Source organism: Triturus cristatus, chromosome 12 (genome assembly GCF_964204655.1).
Source record: "Triturus cristatus chromosome 12, aTriCri1.1, whole genome shotgun sequence".
In the NCBI taxonomy this organism is placed as follows: Eukaryota; Metazoa; Chordata; class Amphibia; order Caudata; family Salamandridae; genus Triturus; species Triturus cristatus.
This window is the reverse complement of record NC_140595.1, coordinates 165,442,605-165,464,482: the sequence shown is the minus strand read 5'-3', so window position 1 is coordinate 165,464,482 and position 21,878 is coordinate 165,442,605. Positions and strand designations below refer to the sequence as shown.

At 43.6% G+C, this 21,878-nt stretch overlaps 1 pseudogene; it reads left to right on the top strand.

Annotated features, from left to right (window-relative positions):
• The window catches only part of LOC146772985 (rho guanine nucleotide exchange factor 11-like), a 316,652-nt pseudogene that overhangs the window by 58,029 nt on the left and 236,745 nt on the right, over nucleotides 1–21,878 (top strand).

Genomic DNA, 21,878 nt, shown 5'->3' with positions numbered 1-21,878 from the left:
TCAGTGGCCGGGATTCTCGATACCCAGTGGGGCGCTCCAGCGCCGAGGGAAGGAATGCACAAGCACGCCTTCAACTTACTGGAACCAGGTTGCGGGGGTCGGAACTCCGCAGTCACGTCTTCGGGGGATTCAGTAGAATACGAAGCACGGAGCCGGCGGGAAACGCGCAGTGTAAGCGTTTCCCCCGGAAGTGTTCCTTCGACCTCTCGTGCGCCGCAACCACTAGACCGGGACTCACCCTTCCAACCGGAAGTGAGTCTCCCGGCGTTTCTGTGTGCGCGTTTGCGGGGCACCTGACATTCTGGGTGGACAGGATGCGGTCAAATACTTAATTCCACCTGGCCTGGATATTACGAAATGTGTAGGGCAAGCAGTCAGCAATAGAGTGGTGCTTTGTCGTCACACGCAAATGTGATCTGCATGCTTTTCTAGAGATGTGTAGGCATCCTTCATGGATCTGCCTTTAAATTAATCCATTATTTTTGGTGAAAAACCTTATTCCACCCTGGACATTTTCAAGTAAAGCCAGGCAACAGCACTCTCTTTAGGGCTTTCAGCACCTACATTCATCAGTTTTGGTCATTCTGGGACTACTCTCTGGGTTGGGATACAGTCTGCTCCAGGTCCCCCACCCCTGCTCCAGTCCCCGCAGCTCTATTGTGGCCGGGGACTTGGGGGAGTTGGTCATGTGCAGGTCACCAGTGGCACTGGTTTTCCAAGTCCCCCTCCCCTGTGCATCATCAACCTTCAAGCCTCTTTGGTTAGCCATTAGAGGCACACAACCACCTTGTGGCAAGCAAGATTTCCCAGTCCATTACATTTGACAGACGGGTACTCCAGTTTGCCCAGAAGAGCTTTATTCTCCCATTTCTTTGGTGTCCACCACAGCTTCTGCCCGTCTTAGTGATGGTCTCAGAGAAACACCTCTCCATTTAATTGATAGAGGAGTGAGCTCTGCTGTCCCAAGATTAACCCCAGGTGGAGACTTCCACTCCGCCAGCAGAGTGTATGGAGATTTGCCTTCTCCTCGTTCCGTGGAGAACGCAGAGAAGGCAGATCTCCTCACATTCCTCAGCAGAGCGGAGTTGGCCAGCCCCCGCCTCCGCCCCCCATTAAGAAGTAAGTTTACAGGAATTAAAAATAAATTTAAAATCACTCACCTCTTTACTGCAGCGTCCCCGGGCTGCCCTCCTCCTCTTCCTCGCCATACCGGTAATGCTTGACAAAACTATGCATGCGCGCGCCTGCGCATTTCTTGCGAGAAATGCGCATGCACCTGCGCATGTGCAGTTTTTATAAGCATTACTGGTACGGCAAGGAAGAGGAGGAGGGCAGACCAGGGAGGCTGCAGTGAAGAGGTAAGTGGTTTTAAGTTTATTTTTAATTCCTTTAAACTTACTTCTTAATAGGGGGATGGAGGCGGGCGGCGTAGCGGAGCTCCACGGAGTTTGTTTGCAACTCTGTGGACCTCCGCGTAGCCCTGCTACACCCTCTATGCCCAGGGTTACCCAAGATGCGATTGACAGGGTGCCAACCTAAAAAGTAAGGATAGTTGTTACTCCAACATTTTCCTTGTGCCAAAGAAAGATGGAGCCTTGATCCTAAATTGGATCTTTGCCATCTGAATGCCGTCCTGCGGATGGGCCAATTCAAAATGCTCACACTGGACCAAGTTCTGTCTACCCTAGATCTGGGCAGCTAAATAGTAGCCCTGGGCTGACATGATGTCTACTTTCATGTGACCTGTAGTACAAGGTGACCAGGAGCATTTTCGGCTTGCTCTGCTCTCCTTCGGCCTTACTAGTGACCCTGGGTGCTCACGAAAGCGAATGTAGTGATCACTGATTATCTTCAGAGATTGGGGATACCAATTTTCTTCTTACTAGACAACTAGCTGGTGATAGTGAGCTTACCTCAGTCAGCCGTAAACCACCCCCGACTGCAATCCTGTTGACATCGTTGAGATTTTCGAACAATGAGCGGAAGTCACACTGTACTCCTGCACAGAAGCTTCCTTTTAAAGAAGTTATTCTGTACTCAGTGTAGTTCAATCAATCAATCAATCAATCACAAGATTTGTAAAGCACACTACTTACCTGCGAGGGTCTCAAGGTGCTGAGGGAGAGGAGGGGGGGGGGGGGGGGTTGCCGCTACTGGTCGAATAGCCATGTCTTGAGTCGTCTCCTGAAGGTCAGCAGGTCTTGGGTCTGTCGTAGGTTGAGAGGAAGGGTGTTCCAGATCTTGGCGGCGCTGTGGGAGAAGGATCTGCCTCTGGTGGTGGTTCTCCGGATTCGCGGAGCGGTGGCCAGGGAGAGGTCGGCGGAGCGGAGGTAACGGTTGGGAACGTAGAAGGAAAGTCGACTGTTGAGGTAGGCTGGGCTAGTCTTGTGGAGTCCCTTGTGTGCGTGGATCAGGAGTTTGAAGGAGATTCCCTCTGTTGCAACACGTCTAGGACATTCAAGCTGTGATCCTGATGTTTCAGCCTCAGTCCTGGATGCCATGTTAGAGCAGCTCAAGCTTATCCACTTTGCCAGGTGCAAATGCGGGCTGTACAGTGGAATCTGAAATCTCCGTCAGTTCAGCACCAAGGAAACCTCGACAGTGGGATCTGAAGTCTCGTGGGTCCAGCACCAAGCGTACCTGACAGATAGCATCCAGGTTTCTGAGTTGACCACAAAAGGTCTTCAGTGGTGGCTATACGACCACAGTCTGACCAGTGGCAGACCCCTTTCCCTTTTCCACCAAGATCTGACTGTAGTGAGGGATGTGTCACTGCTCGCTTGGGGAGGCCACTTGGGAGAGATGGAACTCAGAGGACTCTGGTCTCTTGCGCAATTAGAGCTCCACATAAGGCGCTGAATCATGCCTTTCATCAGGGCTAGGCTGGTGCAGGTTCTCATGGACAACAACACCGCCGCCATTTGGTACTGCAATAAGAAGGACAGAGTGGGGTCCTCGGTCCTGTGCTGAGAGGCTCTGCATGTCTGGAGTTGTCTGGAGCATTTCCTGGATCATGAACCTGCTGGCAGGTTGACCAGTAGATCTGTGGCTGCCTGGTGGATCACGAATGGTGGTTACACTCTGTGGTGGAAAAGGACATTTGACAGTGAAAGAGAACTCTGGCTGGATTTTTTCACCACTGTTGAAAACGCAGTGTCAAAAATTCTGCTGCACAATGGAGCTACCCAAGAAATGGATATGCATGCAGGCTAAAATGGAGCACGGACTCCCGTACACCGGTCTGCCACTGCCTTTCTTGCCTCGAGTTCTGAAGAAGCTCAGAAACAACCTATTCCAAGTCATCCTAGTTGCGCCGTATTGCACAATACTTCTGACCATGAGTATCTGTTCTCTGATTGGGATACACTTTGGGAGGCTCTTCTGTCGGCAGCAGCAGGGAATTCTGCACCCAAACCTGAACAATCTACACTTCCATGTGCAGAAATTGAACAGCAGATGTTTCCTGCATTCGATCTGCCAGCTAAGGTTGTGAATGTCATCCTTGCTGCCAGGCATCCGCTTATGAAATGTCTCTGCAAAAAAGTACTTTTTCAAGCCAAATTGTTGGATGTTTTATTGTTTGTTTTTCTTTGGCCCAGCATAATTCTTGCACATAACTCATAGATTAGTTGGCCCTTTCCGACTTTTTGTGTTTTCTTGACCAACCGCCATTATTTAGGTCAGGTCTTGTGATGCGTTTTATTCCCAGACAGTTTGCAAAGCCAAACTGCATCGGACTGTGAACCCAATAAGCTCTGCCAAATGTCCTCGTAGAGTGCATAGTGAGTGCATCGAATGAGCCTGACCACTACAAGAAAGGTTTGGGGGGCTTCTCCCCCCAAGAAAATTTGGACAAAAATTGAGCATTCTAAAACACATTTTTCATTATCTAATCAATTGTATTCGCTTTTAAAGCAGTGTAAATAATTACCTTACAGTGCACCAGGATACAACAATCTTTGTTGGATGCTCTTCACTGATTCCCTCACTATCACCCTCCAACAGTGCCTCTCATCTCTCCATAGCCCCTCTCTCACATTTATTTCATTTGTTTTATAGTGCCTCCAAAACCGGTGTAGGGTGTTGGAGCACTTTACATCACACACAAATACAGAGACAATGAGTAATATGTGTGTAAATCAGTGTATAGGAAATGTTACAAAGACAAAGGTACATACAAGGTGTAGGATTCACATGTCACCCCTGCTGGTAGGCATGAAAGAGCTCATGTTAGAATGTTGAGATGAAGAGACTAGAGGAGACCGGGTGAATGGAATAAAGAAGCAAGTTCTTACCTGCATGGCTTCTTCTTCTTTCGTTATTGAAGATTTTAACACATTTTTTAACCGTCCTTGGCGTAGAAAAGCACAAACCCTGGATACAGAACAGAACACAGTAGCTAGGGTTGGCTTTACTAATAAGAATGTATTTCTATTCAAACAAACCCTTTTAGGAACATTAGGCTAATGAAAGACGTAAAAATTTACATATAACTGTCCAACCTGTACCATATAGTTTGCATGTAGCTTTTTGATTACACTTCATAGCTCACTGTGATAGACTGTGATTATAATTTATGAAATGAACAGTAGCAAAAAGGTCCCTGTCACAAAAGCAGTAACGACACTCAGCTATGCACATACAATACTGTTCTGTGATCTGCATGGTACACGTCCTTTGCAGCAGACATATTAACCCTCTGTGCTACCTTAGATGAGTCAAAACTGCCACTGGACAAAACTCCTATCTCCCTCCAGCAGGTACATTAATCACCTGTGTTATCTTGACACTTTTCTTGTTTCCTGAAAACTGCTGGATATACAATGAACTCTGCAATAGGTGCTTTGAAAAATACTGCACTGCTACAAAAAGGGGCCCCCAGTAAAAAAACTGGCACCCTCACCCTTCCAGCCTCCCAGGGAAACCCCTGATGCCTGGTTCATCCAGTCCAGCCTTGATACCACAGTGGGATCTCTATTTGGTCCTGATGCTCCTCATATGCACCATCTTCAAGCTAATGCATAGCTACTCTGTGCCTCGTCTGACTCTCAAAACTATCCAACTCCCTGCGGTCGCTTCAGCTTATCTTGTGAATGAGCTAAAAGCTCTCCTGGTGTAGCCAACGTGCCAACTGTTTTGCGGACAAACTAGTTTTGAAAACCAAGTTTGTGACTCCATTTTACTCCCATCTTTAATCCTCTTGACCACTTCAAAGAGGTGGAGAGACTTCATCGACTGGACCACAAAAGAGCCTTAAGCTTTTACATTGATCTTTTTCTATTATTTATTTATGTATTGATATTTTACCCAGTGACAGTCGCCACAGGGTAGTTATAGTTAGGTCAACATTTCCATAAAACATTTTTTTTGTGTGTTGCTAATAACTTTGGTGCTATTTGACGAATCTCCCAAAAAGTCCTCTTGTTTTTGCCTAGTTTGTGGATGGAAAGTTTTGGGGTAATCTGTCAAGTGAAGCCGAGAAAAAAAGGGAGGTCCCAAAATGCAAAATCCCCATGCATTTTACATATACTTCTTTAGCTAGTGCTACCGCAAAAACAGCTGAAAAGAATTAGACCGAATTTCACAGGAAGCTAGGTCTTGTTTCGCAGATTATGCTTTTTGCAATTTGGTGCATATCTGTTCATTAGTTTTTAAGATATTAAGGTGTAAAAATATTTGTATATCTGGATAGTTGAGATTGAGGGATGCTAGCTAGAGTCCATCAAACCCAATTCTAAAAAATGGAGCATTCCGACTGCCCCTGGGAGATTTTTTCTGCATGGGCCAATCCACTCCTATGGGAGCAGGCGCTCCGATTGGGTGCTAGCTGCATGAGAAAAAAGTTGATGGAAGCCATTACAGGACTCAGGAACTTAGTCTCCTGTCTTTGAGAAAAAATATATAAAAGGGGGTAGGCCTTGTTAAGCCCTGTGGGATGGGACAAGAGGGACAACCCTCTCCCCTTACCCTGGGAAACCCACCCCGGGACACAGTAGTTTCCCTGCCTGCACTGCTGTGAGTGGGGAAACACAGGTTTTTTCCTGCTTGTGGGGGCAAGCATGTAAGTCTGCTCCCAGCAGGCAGGAGATTTAAAGGTGCTCCCACCAGCTGTGGGCAGGTGTGTGCTCCGTTTCAATGCTTGCACCGCAGCCATCAGGAAAATTAAATCATATTGCTCCCTCCGTGAGGGAGCAAGCAGAATACAGCTGCTCTGTCTGGTAGGGAACAATGCCCGCTCCCTCTGAGAGGCGGGCCACATGCTAACCTCCACTTAATTATGTAATTTAGCTCCAGGGGATAGGTTCCTCAGAGCCTAACAAGTCTTGGGGAGGGGTTTCCCAGGGCCCATGAAGGGTCAGGTATGGGGGAAGTGCTGCACCTCTCCCCCCTTTTGATTATATATGGCATAGAATCCGCAGGTCCTAATAATGCTCGGAAAGGGGTGTTGCACATTCCCCTCCCCTTTTTATTGGAATTTGGTGATGAGGTCCCTGAGGGTTCACTGACACAAATTATTGTGTCTAAAACATTGATCACAAAAATGTTGTTTTCTTTACAGATTATGGTACCATTATCTTTATAGAAAACATTATTTCCAGTCGGGGTGTGTGCCCTGATTCATACATGAGCTCATTCATTCACCATTCCAGCTTGTGAAGATAGGGGGCAAGGGAACTGCATGGGGATGCAGGCAATACCTGTGACTGGGAATCTGGATTCTTTAAACAATCCACTAGTGCCTCCCAGGCTCCGACTGTGTCCAGCGCGCCTGTGCCCCTCCAAGCATCTCACAACAGGACCTCTCCTTCATAGCTAGCCCATCTCTCCAGTTTCTTTCTCCAGAAAGTCGTTCGAGGGCCCCCGGGTGAATTCCAGTTTCTGTCGATTTCCCTCTTTGCCACTACAAATGCTAGATCTTGGAATCTACTTGTGATCTTAGTTTTGGATGTGTGGGGGAACCAGCCTAACAGACTGTGGATCGGCGAAAAGGCACCTTTTCCAATACCTCCGCAGTGGTTTTCGAAACCTCCACCCAGAAATGCTGCAGATTCGGCCATTGCCATAGCATGTGCAGGAAATCCGCTCCTATCTCTCCACATCTTGGGCATGCTGCGTAGTTTACATTAAAATACCTATTGATGTGGTCAGGGGTGAGATAGGCCATGTTGAGAACATAGAAATTAATCAATTATGCATTCTAGTATTTTAGCCTAGTCGACTTCGAGAATGGGAATCCCCAGGTCACTCTCCCATTTGTTGCTCAGTGTGTCGAGCGGTTGGAGTTTATCTTCCCGTTTTGCTCTATAAAGGACTGTTACTGCCCTCTAGGTACCCAAAGATGCCACAATGCAATTGCAGGACCAATGGGGTTGTGGTTCTGTCAGACCTATGTTCCAGTGTTTTTTTAAATGCCGTTGTTACTGCTTTGTGAAGGAGGAAGTGGCCTTGCAGCAGGTCAAATCTAGTCGGTGCAACAGTAGGGAAAGCATTCGACTCAGGAGCGGTTAAATTAACAAGTCCCACTACAGTCGAGGCAACAGTAGGGAAATCGTTGGACTCAGGGGGGTAAAATGTACTGTTCTCACTCCAGTCAGTGCAACAGTAGGGAAAACTTTGGACTCAGGAGGAGTAAAATTTACTATTCGCACTACAATCTGTGCAACAGTAGGGAATTTGTGTATGTTTTATCTCATGAAAATATATTTATTAAATAATTCACATAATTATAAATAAACTACACATTTTAATTAAAATGATTTACTTATTAAAATGTCATATTTACTTAATTAACTTCCCCCCCTATACCCACACAAACCCAACAAACCCCACCTAAAATATAATTATGCATTTTTCTTAATTAATTATCAATTAAATAATTAAATAATTAATAAATGATTACTTAATTAACTTCTCACCCTATTGCCCTATACACCAAACAACCTGCACCAAAAATAAAACGTACACCATTTAATAATTGCACAATTTACTTAAGTATTAATCAATTAACTAATTGAAAAATCATAATAATTAATTACTTATTACGTAATTAACCTTCTACCCTATACCCCTACAAACTGGACAACCCGCAACGAAAACATAACTTAAAAAAATTATATTTATTCAATTTACATAATTAATGATCAATTAAATAATTCAGAATTAATTAAGAATAAAACAATTATTATTTAATTAAGTAGCCACCCTATACCACTACAAACTCAACAACCCACACCTTAAACATAACTTTAAAAAAACACTCAATTTACATAATTAATTAGCAATTACATCATTAATATATTTTTTTTTAAAGTATTAATTTATTATACTTAATTTACTTTTCACCCTGTACCTACCTATAACATCACGTATTGGTAATTTCTGGAGAAAGATGATAGATCTGCTTTACATATAGAGTGGGTGTTGTGTGCAAACGCAGGGGAGGGGTTTGCTTGCCTGTAGAAGTTGCCCGCTGGGGCCCTTTGTGCCTGGCCTGTGGCCAACTCCCCCATCCCCTGCCATGCATTGCCAAAGGCGTGGGGTTAGCTACCTGTGAGGAGTTGGCCACAGGTAGTGGCCACAAGCCAGGCCCTGCAGCCAGTGCCATGCATGGCAGTGGTTTGGCTTTACATATGGTAATGAAATATTACGTTACGTTAAATAAAAACTTGAAGTTCATTAAAACAAACAAAGGTTAAAGTAACGTTATAGTTAGGTGAAATGTTCAGTAACAACATTATATTTTAAACTATATTAGCCACAGATATTCACCAGTTGTAGTTATCTCAAGTAGCTATTACTCGTGCCCTAAGTTAACTGTAACTCATGCCCACTCCATGCACTGCCAATTACCCCAAATATTACATCACTCATGACTTCTTCCATGACATCATTGATAATATCACTGCAATATTTGCAATGAAATTATTGATCAGAAAACAGTGCATAGTCAGGGTGTGAGTTATAGTTACTTACAATAAGTAAAACTGGTGAATTTCTGTGCTTTATTTTAGTTGAAAACATTACGTTGTTACTGAACATTTCACCTAACTATAAAGTAACTTTAAACTTTGTTTTTTTCAGTGAATATAAACACCCATCTTACTTTGAGGCTATCAGCCAGCCCTCTTAATCCATTCTTCTGTTGTTGTGTCACTCCCATTTTTCTTACTCCCACTACAGAATAGGGCAGTGCATCGTCCCACTTGAGCTATGAGCCATCTTTAGTGTGCATGACTGTATTCAGCTCTTTAACAAGAAGCACATCGCCGCACAAAGTAGTTCCCTTTAGAGCCAGGGTTTACTATGGCAAGATGTGCTTTTTGATACAAAAGTATATTTTTGCTTTTAGCTAATTTCTTTTTGCTATTGGTGAGGCACCAGCAGCTGACCAACAATATATTTTTTCAAAAACATGACAAAACAAGCATCAGCGAAGCCAAAAGACTGGCACACAAACCTTACTTTTGATTTTGCCAGAGCCTTTTCTGTTAATGCTTTGTGTAAATTTATAGAAGTAGCGTTTGTTGAATTTTTTGCAGTTTCTGTTCCAACCTGAGAAATACTTATTTGCAGTTAGATAGATATTCTTTATTCAATCAAATAGAGATCGTTCACAAAATGTATAAACTCCAATCTTACTTGATAAAATACAATATAGGTGAATTATAGTCATATACAAAACATAAAAATTTAAAATAAAAAGAGAATAGAATTGTTGGGCGAGTTAACATTAAAAGAGAAAAAGAAACATTAGCAAAAAAGTCATAGTGTTATTAACATACTGTGCCAAGGCCTGTGTTGTCCTCTGCTTTACTTGTAGTTAACAACTTAGACCTAATGCTCCAAGTATATAACAGGTACCATGATACAGCAAACACTAACCATTTTATAGAACCTGATCTAAGAACTTGCAGAGCATCTGCTGGTCGCCTAAATGATAAAATCCAGCTTGGGGGTATAAGTCACTTTTTCCTAATCTGTGCATAACTGAGACAAAAAACAAATAATGGTCTAATGATTTAGGACAAAGGACATATTTGCAGTTATTTTGAATTTAAGTAATCTTTTGGGTAGTGGTTGATTTTTGCCCATTTTAAATGTGTGATCTAGGACAAGCCGCCTATTCAGTTAAAATGCATGGGTTCAGGTGGTTTTACATTGCCATAATAAAAGGTGAATTGCATTCTGGATATTCTGTCATTCCTATATTTAGATTCCAATTGTCTCTTACTAGATATGCACAATCCTAATCTTTTTTGTATCTTGTTGCAGAGCTGTTTATAACTGAGATGTCTTACTCAAGGTTCCTTGGAATGCTTGATCTCATCTTCTACCAGCCTATGAAGAACGAGAACCTTCTGTCTCAGGACGAGTTGATGCTCTTTTTCCCTAATTTCCCCGTGTTGATTGAAATACACAGTAAGAGGCTGCAGGGGGATTGATACATATTACTATCATTATTTATTGACAACCTTTAATATCTATACTTGGCATAATTCAGTTCATAGTGTACAGTGATTGCGGGGCAAAGTTGGGTTTTGACTTGTTTACAATACAGTTGCAAATGATTGGCACCTGCCTATTGTACTGTTGGGGCAGCTGAACACATTGTTCACCTTGATCCTGAATATTACACCTCTTGGATTACACAGCAAAGGGTAGTAATGTCAGCAGTGAGTCGAGTGTGTTGTTACTGTATAAGCTGAATGGAGATTACACAATATTACATTTTGTAAAAATAAGCTTTTGGTTAAATCAGAAGTTATCTGGGTTGCAAAGAAAAGGTGACGATAAATTCAGACCAGGCTTATGGTTTTGTGGATGGTTGATAATTCCAGGCAGAGAATTTGGTGATTTCTGATGGAAACTTTCAACTGCACTTTCCCTTTAGAATAATCCTAGGCACTAATCATCAAACAACAGTTTCTTCCGCTCACCCGCGGGAGGCACACTTCATCAGTTGTACTGACCCCAAAATTCAATGACCATAGCATGCCATGGAAAATGCCCCTTCTTCAAAACATCAGGTTTCAAACCATGCCAAACTGCAGAAAGTATATGTAGATTTTGATTAGCATAAATTGGCTTGTGGTGTTTCAGAGCTGGTAATGATTGTGAGTCAAGTGACAGCGCTCCCTGAACTATCTGACTGTGATCAGGGAGGAAGACATGAAACGCTACAGTACAGAATACAGGAGGTGGTCACACTTGAAGCAATGTTCCCAATCTTGATAGTAGTCTCAGAAATGTTCCAGCACCAAATCGCTAGGCCACTCCGAAGCCAAATATTTACCCCAAACCATGTCCTTTGGTAATCCGAGGTCTTGTTACAAATGCAAGAAGGCCAACTGGGATACCGCTTCCTCTTTCTTCTCGAGCTCAGATGAGAAACTGCATAGTTGACACTCCACAGGCACGACTTGCTGACATCTTCTGCCTCCAAGCACGTCCTGAGGCTGGCCCAACGTACCCAGAGTTTTCCAGGCCGTCGTTGACCAAGCAACAGATAGAGGCCTTTAAAACGCCATTCAGTAAATCTTCAAATCGATTCCAGCTCCCTTTGGAATTCCTTCAGACCTAATGTTGCTGCAAAGGGCCTCTAGTCATACTTCTGCCGCCAGGTCTTGCCCCGGAGCCAGTTGACCCTTCTGGACCAACTTCAGGTTCCCTGTTGGTGCTGACCTATGGCTCCTCTCTGACTCCTGAGGCCATGCCAGTCTCACCTGCACCAGCGCCAATTCAAATCTCCAGAGACTCCTATGATGGATCTGGAGATGATGTGGCCTGGGCCAGACCTATATCATGTTACAAATTCACCAAACTACAGCCCCCAACTTTGGAACGCAATCCCCTGTCTCTCTTGGTGCCAGGACCATAGGAGGGTGAAGGCCCTGTTCAGTCACAGTTTAAGGACTTCAGTGCACATCACATGGCAGCGATGATGAAGAGGAGAGGGCAACCTGCTGTTTCTCGCTATACTGATGCTGGATTGTACACGGACATACAAACTGCAGGGAGATTGGACAATTCAATTGAGAATGTGTTAGAATCTACAGAGAATCTCCCAGAGAAATCAGTACCTCCTTCACGGTTTTTGTCCGGAGAAGAGTTGTAGTTTTGGAGTTACAGTTGCCTACAGTAAAAAAGAAGGCTAATTTGTTGACAAACATTTTATAGCCCCCAGATGTACGGGTCTGTCACTCATGTAGCAGCAAGTGAAGGCCTTTAGCAAGTCCATGCTGTGCATTTTCAGCATTTTACTGGTTCTCTCTGGTGTGCCTTCGGACCCCAAGGACCTGCTCCTGCCTCGAGTCTGATTTTTTCTGAGACAGGTTCACCCACAGCACCATTAATACCCCTGTAACCACATTAAATTTAGCAAGAGCTCAGGTTTCGAATTCGGTTCCGGCACCACCAACCTCTCCGGTTTACTTTGCATCAATGCCAGTGGCTAATGCCGGAGTAGGTTTTGTAGCCTAGTGTGCTTTCTGATTCACAGCAGAATCCACCACAACCTTCACTGAGGTTGCATCCATCTTCGACTAGAGCACAGCCAATGGGCAACCAATCAGGGATGGTGTAGGATAAATGGTCTAATACGTGGACTTGTTTTGTGTCTTATTGATAGAATATGGGTTGGGAGTGAGATGGGAAAGAAAGCGCAGGTATTTGCTTTTTTGTATGCCTATTTTCCTTCTGCTTTCTTTCTGTATTTCAACCTCCCAGGCCATATTCACAATTTCAAATTCAAAATTAATAAAACATCTTTAAAAAAAACAAAAAAAAAAGTTCTGATTCTGATACTTTTTCCTTACCACAAGAATAGGGCTCAAACTTTACACAATCTTCACAGCACTGGTTCAAACAGTGAGTTTTTTGAATAAGGGAATTATTTTGTTATCCAATATGAAAAGGAAATTGGTATGAACAATTACAAGATGCCAGTGGCCTCAATACTTTCCAAGATACTGGTCTCGTTTCTCATCCCAGTTTTGCTACTGAAGAAAGCACCTCATTCACTGTTATGCGTAGGGCAGCAGAAGTATAAGACCCACAACTCCCTACCATGGATGTGAAGACTGATGTTCTGATGGAGGTTCTCAACCCTGGTCAAATGCCTACAGAACCTCTATTACCATTTAATGAGGGCCTCATGGATATCTGCTTAGGGACTAGGGCTAAATCATGTTCAGGACCATCAGTTCTGCACCAATGACCAGCACCAGGAGACCCTGACTTTCTCACACAATATCCTACATCAAACTTCCTGCCTACCCTACTCCTAATTGAAAGCTATACCTTATTAAATGTAATATGTTAACCCAATGTTATCTAATGGGAGAGGCAGGCCTTGCAGCAGGGAAAAACGAATGTAAGAATTTTTCACTACCAGGACATGGAAAACTTAAAAAGTGCATGTCCAACTTATTAAATACACTGCACCTTGCCCTAAGGGCTATTAGAGCATCCCCTAGGGATGGACTTTTTTAAAAAGGAAGGTTTAGGCCTGGCAAAAGATTTCTTTTGCCAGGTCGAAATGGCAGTTTAAAACTGTGAAAAGGCACCTATGGCAGGCCTGACACATGTTTAAAGGGCTACTTAAGTGAATGGCACAATGAGAGCTGCTGGGTCACTAGTAGTATTTAATTTGCAGGTCCTAGTTACATTCAAAAACAACAAAGTCCGTGTAATTTAAACAGGGCCTCTTTGGATCAAAAGAGCATGGGTCTACAGACTCAAAACAATCATGTATGTTGTTGAGAGGGAGATGAACCTACAAAGATTGTATAGGTTTTGTGTAAAGCCCTCACTCGCCAACCTGGTTGGAGACCTGCTTCATCATCGGGCTCCACTGGGTATGGCCGAATGCCATCCCAGTGTGCTACAACGCCAGGTTACTGCGGAGCGGGGTTCGTGTGAGGTGTCAGTGAATTTAAAAAACTTCCAATTGAGTCAAAAAGTACATTTATTAGTATTGCTAATTGGAAATATTAAAAAAGAGAGAGTGAGGGTCAAAAATTAGAAGACCGGATTCACTCTGTGGCGGTCAACATGTTTCTGCCTAATGTATATTAAACAGGCTTTCGTCAGGACCAGAGTGGGGGTGCAGAGTCCCGGCGGTATGAGCGCGCTAAGGTTCACCCTGCCGTGGACTACTGTGTGAAAAATATATACAGTGAAAAAATCCGCCAGGAATTATGATGGAGGAGAGGAACGAGTCTATTTCAGAGGCATATCCATTTGAAGCCTCAGGGGTCCCGGGAGGGGGGTGGGAGCAATATGGCACACCGCCCTCGCTGCTCGGCACCCGTTAAGAACCTAAGGAGCCTCTCGCACCCGGGTCCTAGTTACATGCCATGCCACTTTACTAAGGACTTGCAAGTGAATTAAATATGCCAATTGGGTGTATGATAATGTTACCATAATTAAAGGAGAGAACACAAGCACTTTAGCACTTGTTATCAGTGGTAAAGTGTGCAGAGTCCTAAAGCCAACAACCATGAAGTCAGCAAAAACTCGAGACTGGAAGGCAAAAAGTTGAGGGAAAACCACACCAAGGATGTCAGGTCCAACATGTGCACTCCCCCTGGCTGAAAGCAGGTAGAACTACCCACCCTCCTGGACGTTCTCATTGCTATGGTGAGTGAACCTGGAGATGCCATCAGCGTTGGTGTGGTCAGTTCCAGGCCGATGCTCCACAGTATAGTCTGTTCCCAGTAAGATGATAGATTCCCTCAACAGTTTGGGAGATCTCACCCTTCATCTGCATTAGCCATCTGAGGAGTCTGTGGTTGGTCTGAACCTAGAAGTGAACCCTAAACAGATATGGTCTCAACTTTTTCAGTGCCCAGACAACTGCAAATACTTCCCTTTCTATTGCACTCCACCTCTGTTCCATTGGAAGGAGCCTCCTACAAATGAAGGCTACTGGTTGATCTAGGCCCTCTTTGTTTAGCTGTGAGAGCATGGCCCCTATGCCATACTCTGAGACATCTGTCTGCACAATGAACTCCTGGGAGAAATCTGGGGGCATGAGCACGCATGTTGTGCATGTGGCTTTTTTCAGGGTGTCAAAAGCCGTCTGGCACTCCTCCGTCCAGATCAGCTATCAGGACTGCTTCTTAGAAGTCAGCTCAGTCAAGGGAGCCACAATGGTGCTACACCTCCTGGCAAATCTCTTGTTATACCTGGTCAGGCTCTGGAAAACCTTTACCTCTGTGTGGGTCTTTGGAGATGGAGAAAGGGTTTCCCAAGGTTCTGAATGTTGGCCTGGAGGAGCATGTACCTTGTGTCCTCCAACTTGGTTTCAACAGCAGACCACTAAACTCATGTCCTATCTGGCACTTACCAATATTGATAGTCAGGCTTGCTCTCTGCAGAGCCTGAAGCACTTCTCTGAGGTGGCACGGGTGGCAATCCCAGCTAGAACTGAAGACTGAAGTGTCATCTAGGTAGATTGCACAGAAGTTCTCCAACCCAGCCAGGACCTGATTGATCAACTTCTGGAAGGTGGCTTAGGCATTTTTCAACCTGAAGGGCATTACCAGAAACTTGAAGTGGCCTTCTAGGGTAGAGAACGCACACCTGTCTTTGGCCCCCTTAGTTAGTGGTTTCTGCCAATACCCTGATGTTATATCAAACGTGCTGAGGAACTTAGCAGCCCTTAACTGATCAATGAGCTTGTCAGCTCAGGGGATGGGGTGTGCATCAGTCTTAGTAAAAGCATTGAGCCTTGGGTAATCCACGCAGAACCTGAGTTCAGGGGTGGTACCTGGAGGGCAGCCTTGGGGACCAGTACCACAGTGCTGGGCCAAGGACTGCTTGAGGACTCAATTTCCCTTACCGACAGTGTTTTGGAGACTTACTTCCTTATACGGCCTTTCGCCCTATCAGGTTACCTGTAGATCTTATTCTTCACTGCCATATGGCCACCCTCATAATCTATCCAACTGCAGATTCTGCACTGCCCTTCCTGCTTTACCATCTTTGGACTGGACTACTGTGCATTTTATAAGCATCCAAGTTTGTTTTGGCACACTGTCACCTCAGATTTGTCATGACACCGAAGTCCAAGGGTTATCCAAGAGTAAAAGACAAAACTGATGTCAGCATGCTGGTGAAGCACCTTATATATATATGACCCTGTACCAGCACTTTTGGAACTCAGCGAGGCCTTTTTGGAGTCAGACAGAGCCACTTACCTGCGTGCTTAAACAATTACTGTTTAAAAATGTAGTGGTCAGTCTGGCGCCTGGGGTTATTATAAAAGTGAGCAATCTATAGTTAGAAAGAGCCTTTCTGAAGGGAAGTAACTTGATCTTCTAGTTTTCCAGAAGCTGCCATGGATGATTAATGTTTCCTAACATGCAGGCTGGTTGCTTCATGTGATTGAATTGAGGTAGATGTAAGCACATCTTGTAAACTATCTGAACATCCAATGTTGGCCAGCATATTGCAATGACGATAGTGGTTGTGTTGTCCAAACTTTGAATGCCAGTAAAAAGTGTGTCTGCAATAAATGATGAAGTGACCATTCCAGGTTACATATAGAAAACCATATTACCTCAGAACTTGATTTTATAATTGTGGGCTGGCTTGTGGTAACGTGGATCTTGGTGTTGAATTTAAATAAACCCCCACAGCTGCATTTGTTGAACTTTGGCACAGGGTGAACATGAGTACATTTGGTCATTGTCTACCTTGCCTTTTTGATCACTTTAGTCTTTGTAGACGTTGAATGCAATGGGAGACAAATATACTTAGCTCTTTCCCAACAATGATAATTTGATAAACATGAAAATTAGTTATTTCAAAGAGCTAGCTGCTGCCAAAAAAATCTCTGACTATTCTCTGTCTCTATCCTACCCCATATTACTCCTCTCATCACTATCACTTATATCAGATTCTCTGGCAGAGTCCATGAAGAAGCTAAAAGAAGAAGGACCAACCATCCCAGAGATCGGTGACCTCATGCTATCCAGGGTATGAATTCATTTGAGAGTGGTTTTATTCCTGTTGATTGTAAGAAGTTCACACCTCTTGAGTCTGACAATGCTGGTCATAATATGTGTTGTGACTGTGTGCAAAAGATTGAAGTTACTTGTACCATCTGCTCATTGGAACCTTAGGTGACTGTTAATATAGTTGACGTTTGGTCCAGGTGCTGCTGAAAGATTTAAACCTCAGTTCCTTTGAAGACACACTTTAGTTAAGGTCCTAAGGGAAACCATAGCCTGCCTTTCTATAGTAGGGATCAATGCAGAAAAATAGCCATGGGAAAAATGGAGATTGTGAAATAAAAAACACAGCACCATCTTAGACCAAGTAATTGGGGGACACTTTAGTTAATACATGGTGGAGGCCTAGTGGGACAGAAGTGTGCAGCGTTTTCTGTTTGACCCATATGGGAAAGGAGCTACTGTATTTGGAGTTTAACATCTTTACGTAGTCGTGGTACACAAGAAGAACACTTTTAACACTTACACATCTTCACAGATTACATCTGACAAGCTGTAGAGACACGAGGGGGAATATTTATTACTGGTAGTAGGACAGAAGTCTCTATGATTTTAATTTTATCCAGTGTGGTGCCTGTCAACAGAAGGGCAGGAGATAATTATCTGTCATCTAGGGAGGGCCAAACTAGCATTGAGATTCTCATAGATGCTATTGGCTGAGTCCAACAATACATATTATTCATGGTGCACCATCCATAAAAACTCAGATTACATTTTTTTTGTTCAAACAATTTTATTGACTATAATATAAGCAGTTACAGACAGATAGTGAAGCAACACTCCAGGGTACATTGTGTAACTTCATATGACCACATATGTAAGCATTTGACGTATAGTCTAAGTAATTATAATGGAGCAATATTGTAAGTCTGGGCGGTGAACTTTACTCAGCTTTTGAAATTTGCAGAGTTTTCCGCACTACTCGTTCATCAATGTCAAGTTGTCGAGCGAGGAAAATCCACCTCCTAGCAAGATTTTTCCTCATTCATGATCATCAGCGTCAAGTTGGTGAACGCAAGTGTGGAAAATCAACCTCCCGGCGAGATTTCTCAACGCGGGTGGTCAGATTTCTCATGGCGAGCGGTCGTGTATGCTTGTGACTGCTCGTGTTGAGAAACCGTCCGTTCGCGTTGTGAAAGCTGCTCAAGTAAAAAATCTACTCGAGCAGCAGAAACGAAGCAGCACCCGCTTGCGCTGTGCATGGTGCCGTTTGCGAAGATTGCACAGTGCGGACAGGCACCTGGCAGTAAAAGTCACTGCAAACGGCATAGCGTGACAGAGGTTTTTTTTGCACTCTGCCCAGGCTTACAATATTGGCTGTTTGTATATCATTTGTCAAACATGATGCTAAAATGAGAGGTACATTGAGAGCATATCTGAAGTTAGAAGGGAGCTGAGTGTGGGATATCCAAATTAGTTGATAGTTGAGGTCTTCAACTGTGCTCAATATGTATGAGCAGAAAAAGTAATAAAGGAAAGAGGGAGAATAGCGAGAGAAAAGATGAGGGTGAAGTTAGAGCAAAAGAGTGGGGAGAGGGTGCGAAGTCATCAGGGTCTGCAGAGAAGGCAGGTCTACTAAGTGTATACTGATGGTTTAGTTCAGTCGTGGTGGGGGAGTGGAATTGTGAGAGGGGGAAGAATGTTGGGGCTACGGGGATCCACTTTCTGTAGGTATAAATCAAGTGCATTCCATAGGCAGCACAAGTATGATGTGTTATGTAGTTTCTTGTATATTATGTTGTCCGTGCTCCTGGTGGCCAATATAGTATCCCACAATTTGCTAAAGGGGAATTCTGATGGTGGATTTCTACTCTGAGAGTATTGTTTTGGAGCCTAGGGCAAGCATTAGATCTAATAGCTGTAAGTCATGTGCAGGGAGACCAGTGCCAAGTGATGTGCCACAAGACCTAAAGTCGAGGTTAGGAAGGATGGTGTGAGCTGAATCTTAAAGATGCTATAAATCGTCTGGTAAATTTTGGTCCAGAGGGGTTGAACCCTTTTACATGTGAAAAACATATGCTCATGTGAGCTGAGGGATTCCTCACAGTGCCAGCAATTATCTGATTGTAGGATACCTAAATGATGCAATCTGGATAGAGTCCAGTATGTTTTGTGTATCACCCAAAATCTTGACTGCACGATTGAAGGTGTAAATTTAGCCAGAAAAGGAGAGTACCAGATTCTATTCCAGGTAGCTTCCGAAAAATGTGATGTGCGGTCTGGGATGTACGGCGACCACATATTTTTCAAATTGTTGAGGAGGTGTACTCTGGGGGGGGTGCAAGTAACTTATAGATATGTGTGGAGTAGCCAAGCTTTTTAAGATTTCCAAGTAGGAAGGGTAGATCCAGAGCATGTGGTTTCAGTAGTGATCTAATGGCTCTTTTAAGTTTTAGAAAAGAACTTGATTGGGTCAGGGATGTGCATAAGTCTTCAATGGAATAGATACCCCTTTTGGACCACTGTTCCCACAACACAGTTTTTCCGTCATGTCCGCGATTATGGAGAGCGAGTGGGCCTGGGGTAGTATCTGGAGGCCTCTGATGGTAAGGGTGGAGCTTAGAGGAAGGGGGATAGAAAGTAGGATTCAATTTTGAGCTACGGTGGGGAGTGGCCATCTGCCTCTCTATGCCACCAGTTACCCTGAGCCGCTAAAAAGCTTTTTAGTGTTTGTGAAAATCAGGCATATTTAGACCTCACCTGTTCTTGTTCAATTTAAGGTTGGGACCGGCTACCATAGCTCTTTTCCCTTTCCAAAGAAATACGAGATATGATTGTCAATGGCTTTAAAGAAGGTGGAGGAAAGATGTATGGGACGCATGCGCGAGAGGAAGTTGATTTGTGGTGCAATCATGATTTTTGCTGTTGCCGTTCTACCCTACTATGTTATGTGTTTGGGGACCATGAATGTAGCAGGTCTTTTATTTTGGTAAGTGTATTGTTTTTGTTAATCATGAGGGAGGATTGGAGATATTTCCAAAACCAGATGCCAATGTATTTAAGTGCAACATTTTGCCATTTCAGGTCAGAGTTGACCAGAATCAAGGGAGTACAGTACAGTTCAGAGAACGTTCAAGGGAAAGATCTCAGGTCTGGAGCGATTAAGTTTATAGCCAGATAATCTGAGGGATTGCTGTGTCTGAGCCTTCAGTAAAGATTAGAACATAATCAGCATTGGCTACGACTAGTTGCCTGCCTGATTGGAACTGCACACCTTCAATCTTATTGTTCTGTTTCAGTCCCAGATGTTATTCACAGCCTGTCTGCCTTTCGGGAATCCATTTTGGGATGGAACAATAAGTTTTGATATAACCTTCTCTAATCCTCTTGCCAGGACTTTACTGTATCATTTGCAATGTTGATTAATGATATAAGTCTATAGTTTTTGACATCCTAGGCATCCCTGCCCTCTTTAGGGATAACAAATATAGTGGCTTCAGAACCCTACCCGAGTCAGAGATGCGACCCATGGAGGCATATGATATAAAGAGGGCAAAGAGTGGATCAGCTAGAAGATCAGGGAAAGTTTATAGAACTTCACAGAATACCCAACCCGGCCCGGAGCCTTCCCTCATGTGAAAGACTTAATATCAGAGCAAATTTGCACTGCAGTGATTGGGGCATTGAGAAGGAGTCTGTCTTCTGAAGAGGCTAGTAGTAGTGTCCAAGTTTTCAGGTGTGAGACGCGTTCCTCCAGGTTGATTGTTGCACTTGGAGTGTATGGATCGGAATACAATTTAAGAAAAACCTTTAGGTTCTCTTGTTGGGCTTTTGCTTAGTATTTGATTATATTCGTATTGTAATTTACGCAACATAGGGCAGTCCATAGAGCCAGTGGCGTGTCTGATGGATTCCATTAGGGTTAAAATATCTGATACAATTGAGTCAAGGCGTTTATTCGGTGAACAACCTTTACAACGCAACTTTTACACCGCACTACCATTACAACGAAACTATTACAACGCGAAATCTGTTACAACGCATGCCATTACAACGCATGCCATTACAACGAAATGCACTAGATGGCGTGCTAACATTAGAAATAGTGTAGTTTTACTATCCAAACACCTTCCCTACTACAACGTGGACTGGAGTTAGAATAGTAAATTATACATTTCTAATGTCAGCACTCCATCTAGTGTACGTCGTTGTAAAAGCATGCGTTGTAAAGGCTGGCGTTGTAACAGATCTTGCGGTGTAAAAAATGCGTTGTAACGGCATGCGGTGTAAAAGCATGCGTTGTAACGTCATACATCCCGTTTATTCAGGCATTTGCTTCTTTTGCTTTACTGGGTGTGAGAGTACTTTAGTGTTTAGTGAGATGATTCTATGGTCAGCCATCTGTTAGTAGTGAAGTGGTGCAGCTATATATATGGTGATGTAGGGGAGCGAGGAAATGAGAACTGTATGTCCATGAGAGGATAGGGACTCTGTTATGATAAGGAGAGTACACAATATTTTACCTATATGTTTTTTATTAACCTGTAGGGTATGATGTTGTATGTAGAGAAATGTGTGGGTGATGCAGTGACGTTGAGGCATAACTGCAACAGAAATCGTATAAGGCATATATTGCATATGATGAACGGGTAGTACTAAGAAGAGGTATGGACATGCATTGAAATATTAGCAGCTGCAGTTGCTTGATAAAAAAGTTCCCTGGACAGCTGTACGGAGAACTGGTTTGAAAGGACGGACTTCTTGTAGACCTTCAACATATAGTGGAGGATGAGAGAGAGGATGAGAGAGAGGGAAGGAGAGCGAGAAAGAGAAGAGCAAAGGAAAGGAAACAGAATAACACAATACCCCTGGAACTAATCCACCCACCCACCACCCTTACATTAAAATGTGGACAGGACA